The sequence below is a fragment of the Gossypium raimondii genome, chromosome 7 (genome assembly GCF_025698545.1).
Source record: "Gossypium raimondii isolate GPD5lz chromosome 7, ASM2569854v1, whole genome shotgun sequence".
Classification (NCBI taxonomy): Eukaryota; Viridiplantae; Streptophyta; class Magnoliopsida; order Malvales; family Malvaceae; genus Gossypium; species Gossypium raimondii.
The window spans coordinates 21752011-21765657 of NC_068571.1; the positions used below are offsets into that span (position 1 = coordinate 21752011).

At 32.6% G+C, this 13647-nt stretch overlaps 1 non-coding gene across 1 annotated transcript; it reads left to right on the forward strand.

The window, feature by feature from the left end:
- Positions 1 to 11374: 11374 nt before the first annotated feature.
- Positions 11375 to 11480, forward strand: LOC128042664 (small nucleolar RNA R71). Its single transcript, XR_008198179.1, has one exon. It is a non-coding gene; the product is annotated as a small nucleolar RNA R71 (small nucleolar RNA).
- The last annotated feature ends 2167 nt before the right edge of the window (positions 11481 to 13647 follow it).

The following is a 13647-nucleotide window of genomic DNA, read 5'->3' on the forward strand; positions in this document are numbered from 1 at the left end:
TGAAAAGAGATGATCATAAGTTTAAAAAAAAGTTTATATTGTGATAAGCTCATCTAAGTATGTTGGTGATTATATGATGCTATGTGCTAAACATATTTGATTAAATGAATATGATTAGCGAATTTATTTAAATAGATGGAATGTGTGTTTATGTACATCGCTTGAATAAGTGAAATTAGTACGTTCATATGATAGAATCTTATGTTTAATTGTTAAATTAAAGATAATAAGATATTTTGTTTTATGTCTTTACTATTAAACCATGAATATCATAATAGCATGAAAATTGTATTGGAAGATTAAATTGAGTAGAACGCAAGAATGAGTACTTTCGTTCAGTGATATCTAATGAATCGACAAAAAAGACCATGGTTGGACCATGGCAACATGTGATATGTGATTTCCATATAAGACCATATATGGGATATGGCATTGGTGTGATATGTGCTACTGTGTAAGACCATAGCTAGGGTATGGCATCCATATGTAAATATGTGTAAGACCATAGTTGGACTATGGCATAGAGAAAACGAAGTACTCATTTCTGTAAGACATTCTCTAATTGAATAAATGTCGGTAAGTAAAATGGAAGCTAAGTATTGGAATTTAATTAGATATTAATATTGAGCTCGAGTAAGTAAATCCATTGTGTGAAATTGTGGGTGACAAAAACTATTCATAACATATAGATGTGTTAATTTGCTTGGAATGAATTACGTGGTTATGATGATATTACATTGATGATGAATGCAAAGTCATATATATATATGTATTTATGATAGCAAGTTAAAAGCTTTATGACCTCAACATCACCCCCTCATTAGTAATGTTTTATGACGAAAATTATCTTGATGAGACAGATATGTTTTTCAACTGAGTTAATTCTAAAAGTATAGAAGTAAACACTTAAATGTTTGAGTGAAAATGTATTGATTATGAGTTGAAGCTCATAAATGTATAGATCAAAGAATATAACATTTTGTTATTGATAAATGTTATAATTACACGAGCATATGAGTTATGATATTTGGATTATGATGCTATATAGAAATTTCGATTGTGAATTAGTGATTTGAGTTGGCATATGAATTATGTGTTGAGAACAAAAGTGATTAAAAGAAAATGTTTATTAAATGCTTTGAGAATGTGAAATTAGTAATGACTTGGCTATTTGTGATAGTATGTGTTATGCGCATTTATGTGCAAGATAAATATGAGGCTTTACTACACTCACCTCCCATATCAGTAAAATGTTACAATAAAGTTTGTGAGATTTTGGTTGAATAAGCTTACGAGTGTAGTGTTACAGAAATTTGTGTACGGGAGATTAATAATGTGGTCAGAAAAGTGAATGAATTAGCAAATGAAGACAATATAAAAAGAATGAAATATTGGATAGTTTTGAAAACTACTCAGATTATGCAAATTTATTGTCACAAAAGAAGTTAAATCTGATTAAATAATTTATTCAGGTATGTTATTTAAAGAAAAAAATTAACCGGAAGTTTTTCTGGATCGATTTCTGTTAGTAAAGAGATAATGTGAAAATTCTGATGACAGAATTAGACAATTAAGTAATGTTTGTATTATAATAATAGCCGAGTATAGTAGCTATAATGGGTAATTACTATGAATCCTTTTAGACATTCTGTGTGTACAATTATCCTCAGAAGTATATGTGACTGTTTAGTTTCAAAAAGAATTCTTATTGTATGAGAACATTAGCTAAACATATTAATAGATGAAAGAATTATTGGTTTGTTTGGGTTATGTTCGACATCGCCATGTCTTTTTTTGGTATTTATTCCCTTGTGTGAATATGAAAATTGACAGTAAAGTCTGAGTGAGGCTAATATTTTATTTCTACTGGCTATTGTTCTATTGAATATACGTGAAGATTATATTGCTTCTATTACTTTGGATTTTAATATCTATGAGAGACATTGAGAGACATTGATCTTTTAGACATCTTTTGGGATATCATAGGAATTGATATCATTTTATATGATGGTTGTGGCTTATGTATAATGATATGTCTAGGTTATATGAGTTTGAATATATCTACCGGACTTGAAATAAACTTTGAGTGTATATATATAGATTGAGGTTTAATCTAAAAGAAGAATTTGTATTCTTGAAGACTTGATACATAATTATATCTATCATAATGATTCTAATTGAGAAATATTGAGGTAAATTAAAGTTAATCTGATTGTTGAAGCTTTCTTTTGCACGAAAATATTGTCAACTGAAACATCATTTATGATTAGCCTGATTTGAATAAAGAGTTATTGATTATCAACATACGTTACTGAACTGTTTGATGAGTGTACAGAGGTATTTTGTGATTTTTCTAGTTAAAACTGCAGGAAAAGAGTTATGTAACATATTTGATAACTATAGGACTTTAAAATGTTTAGTGTCAGTAAAAAATCTAAAGTTATGTCTGAATTTGAAATGTATTGAGTGGAAGCAGATCATTAATCTACTTTTTGATAAGATTTTCGGGGACGAAAATCCCTAAAGGGGGAGAGTTGTAACAGACCGATTTTAGATCTAGTCAGAACAGTGGTTTCGGGACCACAAATTCGATGAGAAAAAATTTTATTTTTTATTATATTTTTATGGTCTAAAATTTCATGGAATGATTTCGTAAAAATTTCATTTAAAAATTTCGACGTTTGGGCACTCAATTTAGCCAAAAGAACTAAATTGTAAAAAGTGCAAAAGTTGAGTTCTAGAAGGTAGATGTGTTAAATTGCTATGAAATTTTAAATTGGAGGTCTTTAAATGGTAATTAGACCATTGGTTAACTTGTTGGACAAAAATGGACAAGAGATAAGTGAAATAGGATTTTTTTTAAGTTGGGGGCATTTTGGTCATTTAGTAATTAAAAGAATTAAAAAGGCCAAAATAGCCAAAAATTTGTCCATCTTCAAGCTAAGGCCGAATTTAGCAAGGGGAGAAGCCATAGTTAGGGTTTTCAAGCTTCCAAGCTCCATGGTAAGTGATTCTAAGCCCCGTTTTTAATGTTCTTTACGTTTTTGGAGTCCCGGTAACTTGTTTTAGCTATTTCTAGCAATAATTTAACCTAGGGTTTATATTTGGAAAAATACACATAGGTGAAATGTGTTTATTTTGATGTTTTATGGTAGAATATAAAGCTATAAATTATGTTAAACAACTTTTGCTAAGCGATTTTAAGTGAAAACGAGTAAAACGACATAATCGGTAAAAATATCTAATGTTCATAAGTAAGTGTTAGAGTGGGAATTTGATGTTGCCATAGAAGGGAAAAATATTCAGTATGTCATAAAACATAAGAATAAGAGATGAAGTTTAATTTCTGAGCTTTGGGGAAAATGTGTAAATATGCAAAAGTTTAGAGGAAAAATTGTAATTTCGCCAAAGTTTGAGTTAAGGACTGTTTTGATGAATGTGCATGTTAAATAATTTAAATGTGTTATTATAGTTCAACAAAGAAGTGGAGTCAACATTGATCAAAGAAAAGAAAAGATTAAAGACTAAATTGCTAAATTTCTATATTGTTGCACCAAAGTAAGTTTGTATGTGAATTAATGCATTGTTTTAATGTTATTCAATATATTGTTGAGATTTGAGTGAATATAGATTAAATATTTGATGTAGATTGTAAAAAAAATGTGGTTAAGTTTGAGAAAGGTGGTAAAATGTTAAAAAAAATAAGGTTTCCGATTGAATACTTAAAATAGACCGGAATACATTGGATAAAAAGGGGTCGCTAAGTGCAGATTCCCGAGGGGTTGCTAAGTGTTGATTCCCGGAATTATTGATTATAAACGTGGTAGCTAAGTGCTGATTCTACCGTATATTTGATTGTGAAAGGGGTTGCTATGTGCTAATTCCCCGTATCACTGAATATAATGGTGGTTGCTAAGTGTTGATTCCACGGCATCTTTTATTGTGAAAGGGGTTGCTATGTGTTGATTCCCCGTATCACTAAATTTAAAGTGGTTGCTAAGTGTTGAATCCACCGAGTAACGGAAAATATTTTGAGTGGTCAACAGGGAAATTGGAAAAGTGAATGTACATATGAAATGGACAAGATTATGTGAGGAATAATGGGTTTGATACTTAATCGACCCATGTGTAAGATGGTATGAAATATCAAAAATATAAAAGAGTAAATTTAGAAATAAAACAGTTTTGAACAATAGCAGTTGTGCAACTTTGAAAAATCACCATAAATGGTGAAAATTGAATTAGGGGCTGAATAATATATGAAATTGAATCTAAATGAGTCTATTTTCACATGAATGAAATAGAGCAAGAAAAAGAGTTATATATTTTGAAATATTTGAATTTTAGTGAGATAGGGTTGAATTGATTTGGAAATCCCCTGTTCCAACTTTGGAAAATCACCAAAAATTGTGAAAAAAAAATTATGCCTTGTACTATACATGCTTGAACTTCTTGATGAGTATATTTTCAATAGGAATAAACAAGAACATCGTTTTAATTCTGTACAAAGAGTTAAGTAAATTTTAGTGAAGAGGGGTCAGAGCTGTCAAGTAGTGAAATAGAGGAAAGTTTAAAGAATAAACTGTACTAATTGGCTAAACTAAAAATTCTGAAAATTTTATGGTAGGAATATATGTGTGTTTAGTTTCGGGGAAAATTAATGGAACTTAATTTGGAGTTCTGTATCTCCAGATAAATATAATTTAGTGACTGAAACTCGACTAGATAGCTTTAAATTTAAATATAAATGGATAGTGAAATTATGTATAATGCTATTTAAGCATGTTATATACATAAAGGATGTGGGATGGAGAGGAGAAGGAGGACAATAAAATGTATGAATGAATTGTGTATAATTGGTCATATGCCCGATTATAATCAGTAAATGTTAAACTGAATGGTAAATACGTATTGGTACTGAATGAGCTATTGCGGTATTGAAAAGCAAATGATCAAATGTTTAAGAAATTTAGTCATGATATATATATGTGTGATAATAATGATTTATGGATGATTATATTATTGAGTTGCATTGATTAATTCGGTTTAGGTGATGGAAATGTCAAGAACATTTGTCTTTGATATGTGATGATCATGTAATGCCATGAAAATTTGTTTAATTGTGTGGTTTAAAATGTATCTATATTTTGTTATATAACTTATTTTGTAATCTATTTGACAAATGATAAAAATTAATTTGGTTACTATGTGAGGTCAATTATGATTTGTGAAGCATATCTATATTCGCAATAATGGATAAAATACATTTATGTCATGGGTGAATGGTTAAAAACTTGGGTTAGTATAAAGTGTATATTTCGTAAGGTTTGTTGGAAAAGAAATAACAAGTTTTGGTTTATATCGAATAGAGAAAATTGTACTATCTTTGTGGCTAATTTTGTTAACTGTATGGGAGATGAATGGTTAATGTATGTATGTGACAATTAGCTTACCAGACCGTGAACTATTGATATACTACAATAGTTAAAAAGGAAAATTTGACGATAGGAGAATATGTAATGATACAGATCAATTCAGGTACTCAGGACGAATTCAACAAGTGAAAATTTATAAATTCATACGACGAGGAAGTGAAAGATTGTGAGTATATTTAGCAAAGTAAACCATAATTAACGACCCAAGAATAACAATTGGAAAGTTTTAATTTGATAAAATTTTATAACTCGGATTAATATGTTTATAAGTGTATTTATTCTGGTAATGCCTCATACCGTATTCCAGCATTGATACGGGTAAGAGGTGTTACAATGTGACATCACCAGATTCGGTCCTAATGTTTAGGCTGGGTTTGGGGTGTTACACCTCAATTTGATTCCGCTGACATCTTGAATCTATAATAAACAAATTGTTAAAATGGATCGAAAGCATCACACCATCACAGGGTATATATGGCATGTATACACTAATTCTTATTTCCTACATTAGTCCTAGAATCGACTAAACTGTAGCTCTGATACCAAAAAATGTAACACCCCTAGCCCGTATCCATTGTTGGAATAAGGTTACGGAGAATTACCGGAGTTTACATTTCAAAACTATCAAACATTTAAAACATTTAATTCACAACATCATTCGTGAAAAAACAAATAATAAAATACATAGTGTCCCTCATTCGAGCCCTCGAGGCCCTAAAAACAAGCTAGAAACAAGTCGAGACTAAATTGGAAACATTTAAATTTTTTTGGAAAAAGATGAAAATTTTCATTGCAGGGGTCACACGGTCGTGTGACTCGCATGGCTAAGACACACTCCTATGTCTCACAATGTGCGGGCATTCGAAGAGGGACACACGGCCGTGTCCCAGCCCATGTCCGTGCCCGTGTAACTCTCTAACTTGGGTCACACGGCCAAGCCACACGCCCGTACTTTAGTCCATTTACCAAGCTATGTAACTACCTAACTTGCAACCCTTTGAAAGCTACAGAGGACACACGGATGAATGTTACAAAGGGCTGAGACACACGCCCGTGTCTCTGGCTATGTGGACAAAAAAAGGCCATTTCCAAGTAAATTTTCTCACCCAAAACATGCATACACCTATAACACTTTTGCACAAATAATCAAACATGCATAATCATGCTAGAACAATTATGGTATATGTTCATACAACCAATATGCCCAAAAGGCACCTCAATCACAAAATCCAACATGTACCTAATGGTTGCATAAATTAAGCACAAAACATCTATTTTGTAACTAACTTCATACCAACAATTACCTCCATGCTCACATATTATAATCACACTCATTATACCAATTTGGCCATTCATTATCCATTAACGTAGCCTTAGCACAAATAGCCATATATGTCAACTACAGCTAATATACCAAAATAACCTCACTCAAACATATCTAGGAACAACATATAGCATACATTTTAACTACCATTCCATCTTCCACCATTCAAGCACCAAATATATATATGCTAACATAACAACTTAATTCATCAAACATTAACACCATTCACAGGTGTTTGCCTTCATAACATCATATCAAGTCAAAAGATTTATATTCACAAACCCAGAAAGTAAAGTATCTAAACACATAACTTAGTAGTTCATCATTATACTAAAAAAAACTAGACACACACACACACACACATATATATATAAACATATATAGCCACATATACATGTCACAACCCTAAAGAGTTCAAAAGCTACCAACTATAATGGATAGTGTGAGCCAAAGATTTGATCCATCCAAAGTCAGCAAAAGTGATCTACAAACACGTATAAGCTTATGATGCTTAGTAAGAATATAGCAAATTAATTAACTTAACATTATTTGAATAAAACACTTATTTTACGTGATTGAAGTTACCGAAATGTAATCAAGGACACATAAGTGTAAATCAGGGATATTGAAGTACAACAGCGACACGTATATGTATTCAAGGGTACCGAAGTACAACAAAGGCACGTATGTGCAATCAGGCGTACCAAAGTACAATAGGGCCACATATGTGCATTCAGGGGTACCGAAGTACTACAGTGGCACGTATGTACAATCAGGGGTACCGACGTACAACAGCGGCACATATGTGCATTTAGCAGTACTGAAGTACAATAGGGGCACGTATCTGCAATCAAGGGTATCGAAGTACAACATTTAACTTCTTAATTATAAAATACAAATACATATGGAAATTTAATTATACAATTTAATACTATGAACTTACATCGACAACTAACATGTGGGAGTACGATCGGCTAATCTGCGACTTTCTCCTTCCCCCGATTTAAATCCGGCTGAGATTTATCTTGATCTAAATAAATAAATTCAACCAATTTAATAAATTTTCTATTCAATTCAATCCAAATTCAATTTTTTGGCAAAATTACACTTTTGCCCCAAATAGTTTAATTTCTTTATAATTTAGTTCTTAAACTCATAAAATGAAATTCATGCAATTTCATTTCTACCCAAGCCTAGCCGAACTTCATACAAGCTCCTAGCAACCCACGCATTTCATTATTTAACAAATTACACCATGAATATATCACATTTTACAATTCAACCCCAAATTGACAAAGTCATCAAAAATCACTTAACAAAAGTTGTTTATCTAACAACAACTATCCATTTTCTTACATTAAACATCCAAAAAAAACTTATATTAATTCATGGCACAACCTTAACCTTTTAACAGTTTTACAAATTAGTCCTTGGGCTAGCTAGATTAAGCTGCAACGATCTCGAAAACATAAAAGTCATTAAAAACGGGGCAAAAATGCACTTACATGCAAAGACACTATGGCCAAACCTTCAAAAGCACAACAATGGAGTTTTTTTCTTCTTTAGTTTCGGTTGAAGATGATTAGAACCTTATTTACTAATTTACATATTTAACCTTAAGTAATAACTTTTAAAACCATTATAAAAGTGCCCATATTTTTCCACTAATAGTACTAGTGGTCTAATTTTCATTTAAGGTCACTCAAACTCCAAATTCATAGCAATTAGGAACTTTTTGCTTATAGAACTCTAATTTCGTACCTTATGCAATTTAGTCCTTTTTTATCAAATTAAGCATACAAACGGTAAAATTTCTTAACAAAATTTTTATACGATAATACTAACATACTATAGATAATAAAATAATAATAAAATAAATATTTTCACGTCAAATTTGTGGTCCCAAAACCACTGTTCTGATTTCACTGAAAACGGGTTGTTACATGGCTGAGGTCTTGCATTTCTTGTAGATACTCTATAACTTGTACGAGTAGCATCGTGTAGCATACATTCTAACCTATATCTTGTGTGAACAGACCCATTTCACATCTCGTGTAAGCTACGATGTAAAGGAAATGAAAAGGAAAAGTTATGACTATATTTTAGCACACTTCATGTGAGCTAACCTGCGTATCCGAGGTTGTTCTGAATGGTTCAATAGGTATGGAAAGGGAAGGAATGCTAATTATTCAAATAACTTATGTCATGAATCTATGAAAATGAATAAAAAGGAAATGTTCAATGAAAGTATTTTTATGTTCGTGAAATTGATGATTTCAAGTGATGTTGTTCATGTATAATGACTTATCTTATGTTAATTCAAGTGAATTATGAGTTGGTGTACTAACATGTGTTGTTGATGATGCTTAGGCTTGTGCCAAGGTTATGGTTGGGTAGTATCATGTTTAAATTTTAAAGTTATGCATTGAAATGGTAAGTTATGTTCATGTTTTATGAACTTACTAAGCATTATATGCTTACGTAGTTTTCTTTCTTATATTTTATAGATAATCGAAAGCTCGATCGATTTGGAAGCTCGTCGGAGATCTATCACACTATCAAGCAATTATATTGGTAGTTTTGATGTTTTCCCCAAGGTTATAATGGCATGTATAGGTGGACTTGTGTTTGAGTGTTGGTTGATAGTTTGGCATGTATATGTTATTTTGGTTAATATGCTTTTGGTATTTTTTATTCCTTGTTGGTATGTGTCAATATGGCCAAGTTTTAATGCATGTTTCAATGGCTATTATGTTATGTGATGGGATAGCTTTAATGTGGTCAAGATAAGGTAAGTTTTGAAATGGTATTGGACTTGATAAGTATGTATGAAATGTGGTAATATTTCAATGATTAGGTAAGATTTGGTTGAATGCAATTGAGGTGCATTGTTGGCATATTGGTTGGATGGATTAATGGTCTGGTGAATTGGTCATTTTATACATATTTTGGTACGTTTTGATGTCGTGGTCATGGGTGCAAATTGCTTGTAGGTACATGTTTGCAATGGGTGATGGAAATGGCTTAATTTTGGTCAATTTCATGTCCACAAGGCCTAAGACACAGGCGTGTGTCTCAGCCGTATGTCCCCTGTACATTTTAAAGGAATTCAAATCAGACAGTTACACGGCCTAGCACATGGCCTGGCACACGAGCGTGGCCATTTCGAGAGTTACACGGCTTGGCACACGAGCATGTGGTTTGGCCGTGTGACCCAGCTCAGAGAGTTACACCGGCATGGACACGAGCTAAGACACAGTCGTGTGTCCCTATTTCTATTGTTACACGGCCTGAGACATGGGTGTGTGTCTCAGTCGTGTGACCCCTGCAGTTTAATTTTTCCAACATTTTCTTAAATGTTCCAAATATTTTTGATTTAGTCACGAATCATTTCTAAAGTGTTTCTGAGGTCTCGAGGGCTCGATTAAAGGATGTTATGCATGTATATGAATGAATTATGTCATGTTTATGTTGAGATACTAAATCTATATTTTAAAGTTACGATTTTACAGTAATGCCCTGTAACCCTATTTCGACGACAGATACAGGTTAGGGGTGTTACATTTAGAAACTTCTTGAACTGGATTTCTTGCTTCTACTTCTGAAGTCTTTGAGGGTAGGGTGGTGGAGGATTCTTTATTGGAACTATTTGATACATCTTTTGTGGCAATTCTGCATCTAATGAAGTTGTTAGTTTATCAGAATTGACTGGTTCAGGAGTTACCTTATCAAATTTTGTAGATTCTGGTTCTAGTGAAGTTGGAATTTCGTCACTCAGTTGGACTTCCACTAAATCTTGAGCATCAGTTGGCTTTTCTTCAAATTCAACAGTGTTGGGCTCTAGTGTTTTTCCACTACTCAATGTCAATGCTTTATAATTCTCTTTCCTTGGATTTCTTGGATTATTCGTATCACTAGGTAGAGCACCTTGTGGTCAGTTCCTAATGTCAGTAGCAAGTTGACCCACTTGATTCTACAAATTCCTTAAAGTGGCATCATTTTTTTGCCATACATGCCTTCGATAGGTTCTCTAAGCTATTGAAAGGCTCAGCTTGAGTTGGTTTCTTAACTTTTTGGGTAAAAACAGGTGGCTGGGTCGGTCTAGGTTGTGCATAAATGTTAATTTCTCAAGCCTCTTAGTTACTCCAAGAAAAGTTAGGGTGGTTTCGCCAAGATGGGTTATAAAAATTGGATTGCAGTCCTTGTATTCCTTAGATAGTTATGACTACCCATGTAGTACACAAATTTTGGGTTTGATGGACATTATTCGAACAAATGTCCTTCCCCACAATAAACATAGGCTATGTCTTCAAATTGATTGGGTGGTTGTGTTGCAAAACTATTAAACACATTAGTGGTAAAATTTTTAAGCATCGATGAAATTGAGGATACCTGAGATGCAAGTGAAGTGATAACGTCCACTTCATGTACTCCAGCGACTCGTCTTCCCAATGTTGCTCGATTGGTTGGCCATTGATAATTGTTATTGGAAATCCTCTCAATTATTTCATAAGCCTCGTTATAAGACTTAGAAATGAAAGCGCCATTAGCAAAAGCGTCCACTACCATTCTCATGTGAGCACTATAGAATGTCTCAAGTTGAATGCAATATAAGATTCCATGATGAGTGCACTTTCATAATAATTCTTTAATTTTTTCCCAAGCCTCATACAAGGACTCGTCATTCATTTGTTGGAAGGTAGTAATCTCGTTCCTAAACTCAACATTCTTGCTAGGTGGGAAATACTTCATGAGGAATATTTCTGCTAACTCTTGCTAAATAGTAATGGATTGTGGTGGCAATGAGTTCAACCAGGCTAAAGCTCTATCCCTTATCGAATATGGGAATAGCTTTAATCGTAGTGAATCTTCGGGTACTCTGACTAGCTTGAAAGAATCGCTCACCTCTATAAACAGTCTTAAGTGAAGGTGAGGACCTTCGGTAGGCATTCCACTAAATTAGCCCACTGCCTGAACCATCTAGAACATGACTGGCTTCAGCTCAAACTGTTGTGCCTTGATTTTGGGTCTCCCAATACCCAAATTAAGATCATGAAACACTACAATAACATATTGTCCTAGAGCTCTATCCCTATCATCAGCAATAAGGATATGATTTTGAGCGGGGTTTGCTCCGTTTCTTTTATTCAAATTTTTGTAGTTCATCTCTTCGGTCCTTCTCTAAACTGCTTGTCTTCTTCGTTGTCGAAATTTTATTTCAATCTCAGGGTCTACGGAGAGTAAATCGATAATTCGATCATTACTCATAAACACCTAAAACAACACAGAAAAAATTAACTAAGTTAAATTTGAACAGAAAAATAAACCAAAATGTAAAATTAACAAATTCACAAATAATGAATTCTAAAACAGTCCCCGGCAACGATGCCAAAAACTTGGAACGATGAAAATGTGCAAGTGTACACAATTGAAACAAGTAATAAAGTGACAAGTAAATGTTGAGTTATCGCACCCACAGGGACTATGGAAAGAAATAATTATGAAATGCAATTAAAAACACTTTGGTGAAGGAAAAATCTTTTGTTTTGAAAAAGTGATGTAAAAGCTAAAAACTAACTAAGTAATAAAAATAAAAAGTAAAAATTCTAATGCACAATTTTTGAAAAACAAGTTTAATCAATATGACATAATTATGTTAGATCAAGCACATTTCTTAACTTAATATTACTAAAACAATGTTCATGTTGTTATGAATAAATTCATGACAACTTGGTAATTTGTTAACTATAACTCATTCAGACTTACGAAATTAACTAATCTCTTGAACATATTACTATGCCAACTCAAACAATTAATCAATTTTAATAAGCAAGTAAAAGATTAAGTGAGGTAACAATATGCTCCTACATTGAAACAGTTTAATCACAATAATCTTGCAAGTTATGCAAGCCTAATGTACTGTTTAATACCGTCTCTAATTTAACCTTCAGCTACCTTAAAAGATTAAACATGCACTGTTTAAGTATTGTTTCAATTAATTACAATTTCAATACAATTAATAATTAATTCATTAGTTACCTTACAATTATAATGCAAGAATAACATAATCATGGTTTTACTTAATCAAACAATTTACCAAGACCTATAACAAAACAAACATAATTTTAATAACTTCAATGGACAAAATGCAATCAACCTAACACGAATTAAATTTAAGTCATGTTAATTAAATTTAGAATAACAACATAACAAATATTCATAGACATGTTTATAACAACAACAATAAAAAGTTGAAGGATAGGAAACTAGAATCAAATCCAGTGTTTCTCTGAAGCCTGACTAGTTTGCTCCTCTCCTCCTTCTTCACTTGTTCTTGTTGAACCGAGGCTTCTACAAGCACTAGAATACTGCTACCCAAGGTGGTTTAAGGGCTCTTTTCCAATAGGGAAATCGGCAATGAAGGGACAAGAAGAAAAATAGGAAATAAGAAGAGAAAGTGAGTGAGAAGTCTGGAATGAAGGTTTGATAAATGAAGAGGGGAAGGGGTTATTTATAGGTGGGATTAGCTGCTAAAAATAGCACAAATTCAGCAGCCATATGCCCCCTTGGCTGGCCACACATGTGGCAAGTTTGAAGTTTTTAAACTTGCTAAATTTAGCTTGGGGTGAATCTTTAAAAGCATAGAAAGTGGAGGGGTTTGAATGAAATTTTAAGGAAACATCGAGGGCTGATTTGCAAGTCAAATAATCAACTAATTTGAGCTGATTGGGTCAGCATGTGGGACGGTTTTGAGCAGTCCATTTGCTCGGTTGGATTAGTCTTTCGGTTTAGCACAACTGGGCCTCCTTTCATAATATAATTAATAATATTTTTTACCCAAAATAAATTAGATATATTAAAATTAATTATACTATATATTATTATTCA